Source organism: Oncorhynchus keta, chromosome 8, assembly GCF_023373465.1.
Source record: "Oncorhynchus keta strain PuntledgeMale-10-30-2019 chromosome 8, Oket_V2, whole genome shotgun sequence".
NCBI classification, from domain to species: domain Eukaryota; kingdom Metazoa; phylum Chordata; class Actinopteri; order Salmoniformes; family Salmonidae; genus Oncorhynchus; species Oncorhynchus keta.
The window spans coordinates 20,337,060-20,349,718 of NC_068428.1; positions in this window are offsets into that span (position 1 = coordinate 20,337,060).

Below are 12,659 nucleotides of genomic sequence, written 5' to 3' on the forward strand. Positions count from 1 at the left end.
AGCCAGAGCCCAGACTTGAACCCGATCGAACATCTCTGGAGAGACCTGAAAATAGCTGTGCAGCAACGATCCCCCTCCAACCTGACAGAGCTTGAGAGGATCTGCAGAGAAGAATCGGAGAAACTCCCCAAATACAGGTGTGCCAAGCTTGTAGCGTCATACCCAAGAAGACTTAAAGCTGTAATCGCTGCCAAAGTACCCTTTGTCTGAATACTTATGTAATGTTATATTTCCGGAGGGATTTTGCAAACATTTCTAAAAACCTGTTTTTGCTTTGTTATTAGGGTTATTGTGTGTACTTCACATGAAACAAGCTCTCCCAATCAACTGCTGTGCCAATCAACTGCTGGCTCTCCCAATCAACACCTGTGATTGCTTTATGCATCGCTTTATGTCTCTCTCAAATGTCAACATGCCTTGTATACTGTTGTTTAGGATAATAATCATTGTTTTAGTTTACTGCGGAGCCCCCAGTCCCACTGTACATGCCATAGATACCTCCTTTGTCCCACCTCCCACACATGCGGTGACCTTACCCAGTATAACCAGCATGTCCAGAGATGCAACCTCTCTTATCATCACTCACTGCCTGGGCTTACCACCACTGTACCCGCACCCCACCCTGTCTGCACATTATGCCCTGAATCTATTTTACCACGCCCAGAAATCTGCTCCTTTTTTCTCTGTCCCCAACGCACCAGACGACCAGTTTTGCTAGCCTTTAGCCGTACTCTCATCCTACTCCTCCTCTGTTCCTCGGGTGATGTGGAGGTTAACCCAGGCCCTGCGTGTCCCCAGGCACTCTCATTTGTTGACTTCTGTAATTGAAAAAGCCTTGGTTTCATGCATGTTAACTTCAGAAGCCTCCTCCCTAAGTTTGTTTTACTCACTGCTTTAGCACACTCCGCAAACCCCGATGTCCTTGCCATGTCTGAATCCTGGCTTAGGAAGGCCACCAAAAATTCTGAGATTTCCATACCCAACTACAACATTTTCTGTCAAGATAGAACTGCCAAAGGGGGAGGAGTTGCAATGTATTGCAGAGATAGCTTGCAAGGTTCTGTCATTTCCAGGTCTATGCCCAAACAATTCGAGCTTCTAATTTAAAAAATGAATCTCTCCAGAAATAAGTATTTTACTGTTGCCACCTGTTATAGACCCCCTCAGCTCCCTGCTGTGCCTTGGACACCATATGTGAATTGATTGCACCCCATCTATCTTCAGAGTTCGTTCTGTTAGGTGACCTAAACTGGGATATGCTTAACACCCCAGCAGTCCTACAAGCTAAGCTAGATGCCCTCAATCTCACACAAATGATCAAGGAAACCACCAGGTACAACACTAAACCGTAAACATGGGCATCCTCGTAGATATTATCCTGACCAACTTGCCCTTCAAATACACCTCTGCTGTTTTCAATCAGGATCTCAGCGATCACTGCCTCATTGCCTGCATCCGGTATGGGTCCATGGTCAGAAAGACCGCCCCTCATCACTGTCAAACGCTCCTTAAAATACTTGTGCGAGCAGGCCTTTCTAATCATCTAACCTGGTCGTTCTTTAAAAGTAATTTCCTCACAATCTTAAATAAGCATGCCCCTTTCAAAACATGTAGAACTAAGAACAGATATAGCCTTGGTTCACTCCAGACCTGACTGCCCTTGACCAGCACAAAAATATCCTGTGGCGGACTGCAATTTTTTATTTTATTTATTTTTATTTTACCTTTATTTAACCAGGGAAGTCAGTTAAGAACAAAGCTAGGGGGGTTGAACTCGCAACCTTCCAGTTACTAGTCCAACGCTCTAACCACTAGGCTACGCTGCCGCCCCAATAGCAGCAAATAGTCCCCGTGATATGCAACTGTTCAGGGAAGTCAGGAACCAATATACACAGTCAGTCAGGAAAGCAAAGGCTAGCTTTTTCAAACAGAAATTTGCATCGTGTAGCTCTAACTCCAAAAAGTTTTGGGACACTGTAGTCCATGGAGAACAAGAGCACCTCCTCCCAGCTGCCCACTACACTGAGGCTAGGCGACACGGTCACCACCGATAAATCCATGATAATCAAACATTTCAATAAGCATTTCTCGACGGCTGGCCATGCTTTCCTCCTGGCTACCCCAACCCCGGCCAACAGCACCTCGCAGCTACTTGCATCCCCAGCTTCTCCTTCACCCAAATCCAGATTGCCTGGACCCGTACAAATCAGTTGGGCTAGACAATCTGGACCCTCTCTTTCTAAAATGATCCACCAGTCTGTTCAACCTCTCTTACATTTCGTCCGAGATCCCTAAAGATTGGAAAAGTGCCGTGGTCATCCCCCTCTTCAAAGGGGGTGACACTCTAGACCCAAACTGTTACAGACCTATATCCATCCTGCCCTGCCTTTCTAAAGTCTTCGAAAGCCAAGTTAATAAACAGATCACTGACCATTTCGAATCCCATCGTACCTTCTCCGCTGTAAAATCCGGTTTCCGAGCTGGTCACAGGTGCACCTCAGCCACGCTCAAGCTACTAAACGATATGATAGCCGCCTTTGATAAAAGACAGTACTGTGCAGCCGTCTTCATCGACCTGGCCAAGGCTTTCGACTCTGTCAATCACCGTATTCTTATTGGCAGACTCAATAGCCTTGGTTTTTCAAATGACTGCCTCGCCTGGTTCACCAACTACTTCGCAGACAGAGTTCAGTGTGTCAAATCGGAGGGCCTTGTTGTAATGGATCTCTGGCTGTCTCTATGGGGGTACCACAGGGTTCAATTATCGGGCCGACTCTTTTCTCTGTATATATCAACGATGTCGCTCTTGCTGCAGGTGATTCATTGGGGATCGACTTCTAGCAGACGACACCATTCTGTATACATCTGGCCCTTCTTTGGACGTGTGTTAATTAATCTCCAAACAAGCTTCAATGCCATGCAACACTCCTTCCGTGGCCTCCAACTGCTCTTAAACGCTAGCAAAACCAAATGCATGCTTTTCAACCGTTCGCTGCCCGCACCCGCCCGCCTGACTAGCATCACTACTCTAGACGGTTCTGACCTAGAATCTGTGGACAACTACAAATACCTAGGTGTCTGGCTGTAAACTCTCCTTCCAGACTCATATCAAACATCTCCAATCCTAAATCAAATCTAGAATCGGCTTTCTATTTCGCAACAAAGCCTCCTTCACTCACACCTGCAAAATTACCCTAGTAATAACTGACTATCCTACCGATCCTCGACTTCTGCGATGTCATCTACAAAATAGCTTCCAATACTCTACTCAGCTAATTGGATGCAGTCTATTACAGTGCCATCCGTTTTGTTACCAAAGCGCCTTATACCACCCACCACTGCGACCTGTATGCTCTAGTCGGCTGACCCTCGACATATTCGTCGTCAGACCCACTGGCTCCAGGTCATCTACAAGTCTAAGCTCCACCTTATCTCAGCTCACTGGTCACAATAACAACACCCACCCGTAGCACGCGCTCCAGCAGGTATATCTCACTGGTCATCCCCAAAGCCAACATCTCCTTTAGCCGCCTTTCCTTCAAGTTCTTTGCTGTCAGTGACCGGAACTAATTGCAAAAAATCGCTGAAACTGGAGACTTACATTTCCCTCACTAACTTTATACTTCACCTATCTGAGCAGCTAACCGATCGCTGCAGCTGTACATAGTCCATCTGTAAATAGCCCACCCAATCTACCTACCTCATCCCCATATTGTTTTTATTTACTTTGCTGCTCTTTTGCACACCAGTATCACTACTTTACACACCATCATCTGCTCATCTATCACTCCAGTGTTAATCTGCTAAATTGGCCTATTGGCCTATTGGCTATTGGCTAAATTGGCCTATAATTGGCCTACTATGTCCTATTTATTGCCTTACCTCCTCATGCCATTTGCAAACACTGTATATAGACTTTCTTTTTTCTATTGTGTTAGTGACTGTACGCTTGTTTATTCCATGTAACTCTGTGTTGTTGTTTCTGTCGCACTGCTTTGCTTTATCTTGGAGAGTGGTGAAAAGGTAGCAAATGTATCTCATAGACAGTAAACTTTGTGTGTAACGATTGGGATTATGTCGATTATGAAATAAGGAACTGAAACAAATAACCAATCAAGCATGATACATGTCATGTTTTTCTTGGTACAATAGGTGCAAGGACAATAACCTCTCACATCAGATTGGATATCCGTATATCTACGCAGCAGGAAGACATTACATTTAAAAAAACATCTAAATGTATAAGTACACAATGTCCCCTGACTATTAACAGGAGGACGGTGGAACTACTCAATGAAGAACATGGCTGTGCTTTAAAGCAGATTGGGGATTAAGGTCATTCATATATTTCTACTTAGGCATGTTATAGGCTTCACATATTATAACATTTGATATGTTTTAGTTTAGTTTCTACTGCTACTGTAAAAATAATTTGTGTAATCTGTTAATCATGTGCTTGCTTTAAAATACATTCAAACAAATGATGATGGATGGTTTATGGCTTTCCTTCAATCCAAATTCTGCAAGCACTTGTAGTAAGAGGGTTCAGACAAGTGACTTGCAGTTTGGCTACACATTGTAAATATGAACAAGCTGGAAACTCTCTGTCTCTCCACGTCTCTCTCTCTCTACCTCTCCATCTCTCTCTCTCTACCTCTCCATCTCTCTCTCTCTACCTCTCCATCTCTCTCTCTCTACCTCTCCATCTCTCTACCTCTCTCTGAGTTTTTGTTTTGGAAACAGCTGAACTGTTTCCATTGTTCAAAAGGCAGTTCTATCCCGTGGCTTTTTGAGAAAACACATCGAACAATCACCACAATCATGCATGACTTCCTTCTGCCAAAAAAAATGTGATTTCACCTCCTAACTCCCAAAGCAAGTAAACATAGCATTAATCAAGAGAAAACCTATGTTGGATTTTTTTCTCCCAATTATGTAATCCTGTATGTCTATTTACATGGGTATGAAGCAATCGTTTCACTGACTCTGGGGCCAAATTGCAAATGCATTTTTTCCCTCTGTCACATCCTGATCTGTTTCACCTGTTATTGTCTCCACCCCCTTCAGGTGTCACTTGATTTCCCCAGTGTATTCATCCCTGTGTTTCCTGCCTCTCTGTCCCAGTTCGTTTTGTATGTTCCAAGTCAAGCAACATTTTTTCCCATTCTCCTGCCTTTGCTATTCTCCTTTTTCTAGTCCTCACGGTTTTAACCCTTGCCTGTTTCTGGACTCTGTACCCTCCTGCCTTAAACTCAAGCCCGTCTGCCACTTTGTACCTCCTGGACTCTGAACTGGTTTTGACCTTTTGCCTGTCCACAACCATTCTCTTGCCTACTCCTTTTTGTATTATTAAACATCTTAGACTCCAACCATCTGCCTCGTGTGTCTGCATCTGGGTGTCGCCTTGTGTCATGATATCCTCAGAGGCACCAGAATTCTTTACGCTAGTCTTTCCAAACCAAATACATCTTAACACTTGTATGCCTATATTAATGCCACATTCTGCTATTGTGCGGACAAGAGATGAAACAGGTCATACTTAATGGACATTAATCATTTTATTGTGTATAAAGGCTCTCTTGATCATTTTGTTTTTAGTTGAACCAAACCCCAATTTTAAGGTAACAAATGAAGGCCTTTTATCCCAAAATGTTTCTGTCTTTCTTTTGTTTCCAGATATGCATGGACTGAAACAAGTCAAACAGATTAGCAATATTCATATATATATGATCTTCTCTCTACTAGTAGTACTTACAGTGGGGAGAACAAGTATTTGATACACTGATGATTTTGCAGGTTTTCCTACTTACAAAGCATGTAGAGGTCTGTCATTTTTATCATAGGTACACTTCAACTGTGAGAGAAGGAATCTAAAACAAATATCCAGAAAATCACATTGTGTGAATTTTAAGTAATTCATTTCACACATTGCTGTAGATGCCCCAAAAATGTTAATCATGTTTCAGTGCCAATAGAACAGTTGGCATTGCTGACAAACATCCGTTGTATCTTTGATGAACACTGAGTGGGGTTCTTTTGTTGTTGCTGGCTGTGGTTGTTGCTGGCTGTGGTGGCTGCTGGTTGTTGTTGTTGTTGGCTGTGGTTGTTGCTGGCTGTGGTTGTTGCTGGCTGTGGTTGTTGCTGGCTGTTGTTGTTGCTGGCTCAGGTTGTTGCTGGCTGTGGTTGTTGCTGGCTGTGGTTGTTGCTGGCTTCACTTCGCAAGAATGTGCGAGCCACAATAAACTCTGCTTCCACTGGTTCAGTTCGTTAGTTGCTAGTTGCTGGGGTAACGGAGGTGCAGGTGCTTGTTGTGATGTTACCCTCATGCTGCTGACGCTAGGCTCTGGCTCTTTTCCATCTTGTTGGTCAGCAGGCAGTGAGGGGGGTGGGCGGGTATTACATTTGATGCTAGGCTCCTCAACCTCGGTGGTCAGGCCTGCTGCAGGTAGCTCTTGACATGGTGGTCCTTTTTTTTTGACAGTGCCCAGCCATTTTCGGATATCCATGCTGATAAAAGTTAGCCAACTAACTATAATTATTCAGCGCGTCGCTACCAAAACTTAACGAAGCAAGTAGATACTAGCTAGCCTATTGCTAGCTGTAGCTGTCTGCAAAAGGGAAGAAAAAAAATCCCTCTCTGTGAGGAAAACCCCCTGTAGTTAGGAATCCAATGAACTTCCTAAACAAGGTAATGAAGGCGGTACCTTATGACATTGCATGGCTAGGTGCCCAATCAAAATATATTTTTGGATTTTAACTACTAAATATTAAATTATTACATCCCCCCTCCCTCACCCCTCCTCAGATCATGAACACACACCTGGCAAATAGCCTTTGTCCTTGTCTGTGTTACTGGCAGGCCAGGCAGCGTTACATTGGCAAAATGGGGCAGGGTAACTCATATACCATTTGTTATGGTTATCGGGAAACAAAACTGGGTGGCACAAATTCTATCTGGCTCGAGGTCAGGGCAGGCAGAATGGTCAGGCAGGCGGGAATGGAGTCCAGAAAACAGGCAAAGGTCAAAACTGGGAGGACTAGAAAAAAAGAGAATAGAAAAGGAGTACGGGAAAAAAACACGCTGGTTGACTTGAAAACATACAAGATGAACTGGCACAGAGAGACAGGAAACACAGGGATAAATACCAGGGAAATTAAGCGACACCTGGAGTGGGTGGAGACAATCACAAGGACAGGTGAAACAGATCAGGGTGTGACAGCATCTGCATTCATCAACTGTTGTGTGGTTATCCTTCAATACATTTCCAGACTTGCCCAGAGAGAAATGTTAATGTTGTCAATTGTGTATTCGAGATAATATTTGATTTGAAAGAAATCACCATAATTGCATTTTACCTACTTCTTTAGTATTTTACAGATAGAAAAATGAAAAAAGTATTCATCCACAATCTGATCTGGACAAATCCAGTCCTTGCGGGTCTTAGCATAAATATTTAGTTGACTTCATCCAGTGTTCAGAAAAATGTAGTTGTGCTATATACAAATATATGCATATTTAACAAGCTATTTAATGAAAATTCTGAATGTGGACAAGATCAAGACAAAGGACGCATGTTAGAACCAGGTATAATTGGGGCGAGAGAGAGAGACAAAGAGAGAGAGAACTGAGTACTGAGTTATGGAGATGGTACATGTAGTTTGAATTTGCTCCCTCTCCCTACATGAGGCCATGTAGGCTTGTTATCAAGATGGGTCTTCTTTGGTCAAATAAAACTACTACAGCTGTGAGACAGCAATGTTGATGAGTCACAGAGGGGGAGGAATGTTTAAAAGCCAGCAGATAGGAGCAGTGTGACTAATGTGAAGAAAACAAGAACATTACATTTTGGGGGTTGAGAGCAGCAGTTCTTGAGAGAAGAAGATCCACTTACGGATGTCACAGAAGACAAATGTTGACCATGGTGACTCTCCTTGTCACTTTCTGACCTTAGTTCCTTTATTATGTCTTCGTGTTAGTTTGGTCAGGGTGTGAGTTGGGGTGGGTAGTCTATGTTCTTTTGTATATGTTGTGTTTAGGTGTTTGGCCTGGTATGGTTCTCAATCAGAGGCAGGTGTCGTTCGTTGTCTCTGATTGAGAATCATAGTTAGGTAGCCTCTTTTCCCCATTTTAGTTGTGGGTGATTGTTTTCTGTGTCTTCACCATACAGAACTGTTACGTTTTCGTTTCTGTCTTTCTCCTTGTGTTCAATGTTAATAAATGATCAACATGGACACGTACCACGCTGCATATTGGTCGGATCCTTCATACTCCTGGTCAGAGGAAGACAAAACCCGTTACACTCCTTGGTAACAGCTAAACAAAAGTGTAGTTTGTTTTTTGTGTGTTTACACAGCTTCATCCAGGTGTACTGTACAAATACTGAGTATTTGTCTAGACTCTAGAGATGGCATAATTAAGGACCAATAAGAACTGTGGAGGTTTTAGACATGTATTAAGTACATTAAATTCAATTAACATGTTGAACATATTGAATATGATAAATACATTAGCATTTTGGTTCAGTAAACCACACGTGATAGGTCACTTTTGTCTGGACCTGGAAACTTTAAGCTTTACTTCTGTGTGAGAGTGGGATAACAGTCTGCTCGCCACAAGACTATCTGTGTTCTAACTTGGTCAGTCTCAAATGCAACACCTCTGCCATGATCTTCTGGTCAATGTGCGTAAAAAGGGAGGGAGGCAAATCCAGACTCATTGTGGAGAAGAAACAACAGTTTGGCCAGAGCGATGTGGATGGTGTGGTGGAATTATTGTAATCAAAATGAGAAACTTTTAGATTTCTTCAAAACAATCAAACTTTATTATTTTATTAGTGCAGTAATGGAGCTGGTCGGTAATCACCCCTGGAGGTGATCACTGAGAACTCAACCTGCTGGTTTGAGCCACAGCATTTTATAGCAAAGTCCATCCTCCTTCAGTCTACATGACAAAAAAACAGATGTATGGAATGGGTCACAAGGTTAAGAATTGTATGAAATATACTTATAATTCACAGCAGACAGTATCTGCTGTAAAAACTGTCCTCATTGTGTAGAGACCAGGGTCTGCCCCCCCAACTCCATAGTGGAGTCATCTCCCCCTGGTACCCCAGTACAGAAACATTAACTCATGCTCTGGAATGCGGTATCACCCAAAGACATCGTAAATCTCCTGTCCATGTTAAATCTCCCAGAGGTCCACTTTCAGTTCACACAGACACAATAGAGTTATAAGAACCCTCTATTATGTTGCAGAAAACAACCATTTGATGCAATTACAGCATTGTAATATAATCTTGCAATTTTGCTCTCACAACGGGTAGACAAGCAAGCAGACTTTCCAAAGAGTGTAGTAACCTGTCACATTACATAACAGAAAAGTTCAAACTAACCAGATTTAAAACACCTCATAGACCACTTGTCAATTTGTCTCCTTTTGACAGGCTATTGTATGTTTTGGGGGACTGTTTTTCTGCATCCATCTAGCCAATATTTTAGATAAAGAGGGAGGAACTGAGGTAGCTACAATGAATCATGCCATGGTCCTTTAAGATGCAGTATGTATGTGGGAGCGCTTCACTACATAGGCCTGGCCGATGTATAGTTAGTTACAGCTTCTACCACTGTGCTAGGCAGTAAAATCTTGAGACCGGCCACCTTTTAACCCTGAGATAGTGTCCTATTTCCTTATATAGAGAAGTGTCTTTTATGGATACACATATGGATTAAGTGTTTGTGATTTCTCCTTGCAGTTGGCCTGAGGAACCAAATGCACAAACATACAAGTTCTCAGTAAATTCGTGAAGTGTCATCACATGGCGCACTTCAACAGAGTTTACTTTGAGTTAATGGGATATGCGAAGGTAAACTCATTGCTCTTTCCTAGGATTGATATTTTGCCAAATGTTTCAACAGCAAATCAGGAGACAGATGATGGAGGATTCCTGAAGGAAGCATCTGGCCCTGTTGAGGAAATGTCAGCTTCTACAGAACATGCATGGCTTGTGTGAGAACACAACACTAGCGTGGTAGGCCAGCGGCTGCTGTGGAGAGGTTCAAGGAAATCTTTCCAGACCAGCCAAGGTTACCAGACCAGCCAAGGTTACTGAACATCAACAGCTCCACTCTCATAATTCATCATGGTCTGGAGGGTATCCAAAAACCCTAAGCTCGTTTTGGTTATGAAAATTCACTTAAATGAATTGATGGTCAAGTTGATTATAGACTTTAGTAATATGGAAGGAATTATAACTACTGTATGCATCATGACTACCAATACGTCAATCTCAACAAAATCAAGAGCTTGACACAGGCTAACAGGGATTTTTTTCCCCTTTACTCTCATTAGACTGAAACTTTACCAGTTGAAAGTATGCATAAATACAAGATATTATTGTATTACAAGTTCAATTTATTAAAACAATTGAATATGCAAATGTGGCAAACCGTCCTTAAATATGTGCTAATTTGCATATTTTGAGAATCTGTTTTTCCAAAACATTTCTTCAAGGCTGAATAATTTTTGTTTTGTTGCGATAAGACACTCAATGGTCAGACTTTACAGAATCTTGTCATTTCAGGGAATTATATATTTTTTAAACACCATTGAGTGTAGGGGGCAGTATTTTGATGTTTGAATGAAAAACATACCCAAATGAAACTGTCTATTTCTCAGGCCCAGAATCTAGAATATGCATATAATTGTCAGATTAGGATAGAAAACACTCAAAAGTTTCAAAAACGGTCAAAATAGTGTCTGTGAGTATAACAGAACTGATATTGCAGGCGGAAACCTGAGGAAAATCCGGGTCTATATCTGTATCCTCATCCTCCATCAGCAACTCTGTTATGTCTGGGTCTATATCTGTATCCTCATCCTCCATCAGCAACTCTGTTATGTCTGGGTCTATATCTGTATCCTCATCCTCCATCAGCAACTCTGTTATGTCTGGGTCTAAATCTGTACCCTCATCCTCCATCAGCAACTCTGTTATGTCTGGGTCTATATCTGTATCCTCATCCTCCATCAGCAACTCTGTTATGTCTGGGTCTATATCTGTACCCTCATCCTCCATCAGCAACTCTGTTATGTCTGGGTCTATATCTGCATCCTCATCCTCCATCAGCAACTCTGTTCTGTCTGGGTCTAAATCTGTACCCTCATCCTCCATCAGCAACTCTGTTATGTCTGGGTCTATATCTGCATCCTCATCCTCTTTCAGTAACTCTGTTCTGTCTGGGTCTATATCTGTATCCTCATCCTCCATCAGCAACTCTGTTCTGTCTGGGTCTATATCTGCATCCTCATCCTCCTTCAGTAACTGTTATGTCTAGGTCTATATCTGTATCCTCATCCTCCTTCAGCAACTCTGCTATGTCTGGGTCTATATCTGCATCCTCATCCTCCATCAGCAACTCTGTTATGTCTGGGTCTATATCTGCATCCTCATCCTCTTTCAGTAACTCTGTTCTGTCTGGGTCTATATCTATATCCTCATCCTCCATCAGCAACTCTGTTATGTCTGGGTCTATATCTGTATCCTCATCCTCCTTCAGCAACTCTGCTATGTCTGGGTCTATATCTGCATCCTCATCCTCCTTCAGTAACTCTGTTATGTCTGGGTCTATATCTGCATCCTCATCCTCCTTCAGCAACTCTGCTATGTCTGGGTCTATATCTGCATCCTCATCCTCCATCAGCAACTCTGTTATGTCTGGGTCTATATCTGCATCCTCATCCTCTTTCAGTAACTCTGTTCTGTCTGGGTCTATATCTATATCCTCATCCTCCATCAGCAACTCTGTTATGTCTGGGTCTATATCTGCATCCTCATCCTCCATCAGCAACTCTGTTATGTCTGGGTCTAAATCTGTACCCTCATCCTCCATCAGCAACTCTGTTATGTCTGGGTCTATATCTGCATCCTCATCCTCTTTCAGTAACTCTGTTCTGTCTGGGTCTATATCTGTATCCTCATCCTCCTTCAGCAAATCTGCTATGTCTGGGTCTATATCTGCATCCTCATCCTCCTTCAGTAACTCTGTTATGCCTGGGTCTATATCTGCATCCTCATCCTCCTTCAGCAACTCTGCTATGTCTGGGTCTATATCTGCATCCTCATCCTCCATCAGCAACTCTGTTATGTCTGGGTCTATATCTGCATCCTCATCCTCCATCAGCAACTCTGTTATGTCTGGGTCTATATCTGCATCCTCATCCTCTTTCAGTAACACTGTTCTGTCTGGGTCTAAATCTGTACCCTCATCCTCCATCAGCAACTCTGTTATGTCTGGGTCTATATCTGCATCCTCATCCTCTTTCAGTAACACTGTTCTGTCTGGGTCTATATCTATATCCTCATCCTCCATCAGCAACTCTGTTATGTCTGGGTCTATATCTGTATCCTCATCCTCCATCAGCAACTCTGTTATGTCTGGGTCTATATCTGTACCCTCATCCTCCATCAGCAACTCTGTTATGTCTGGATCTAAATCTGTACACTCATCCTCCTTCAGTAACTGTTATGTCTGGGTCTATATCTGCATCCTCATCCTCCTTCAGTAACTCTGTTATGTCTGGGTCTATATCTGTATCCTCATCCTCCATCAGCAACTCTGTTATGTCTGGGTCTAAATCTGTACCCTCATCCTCCATCAGC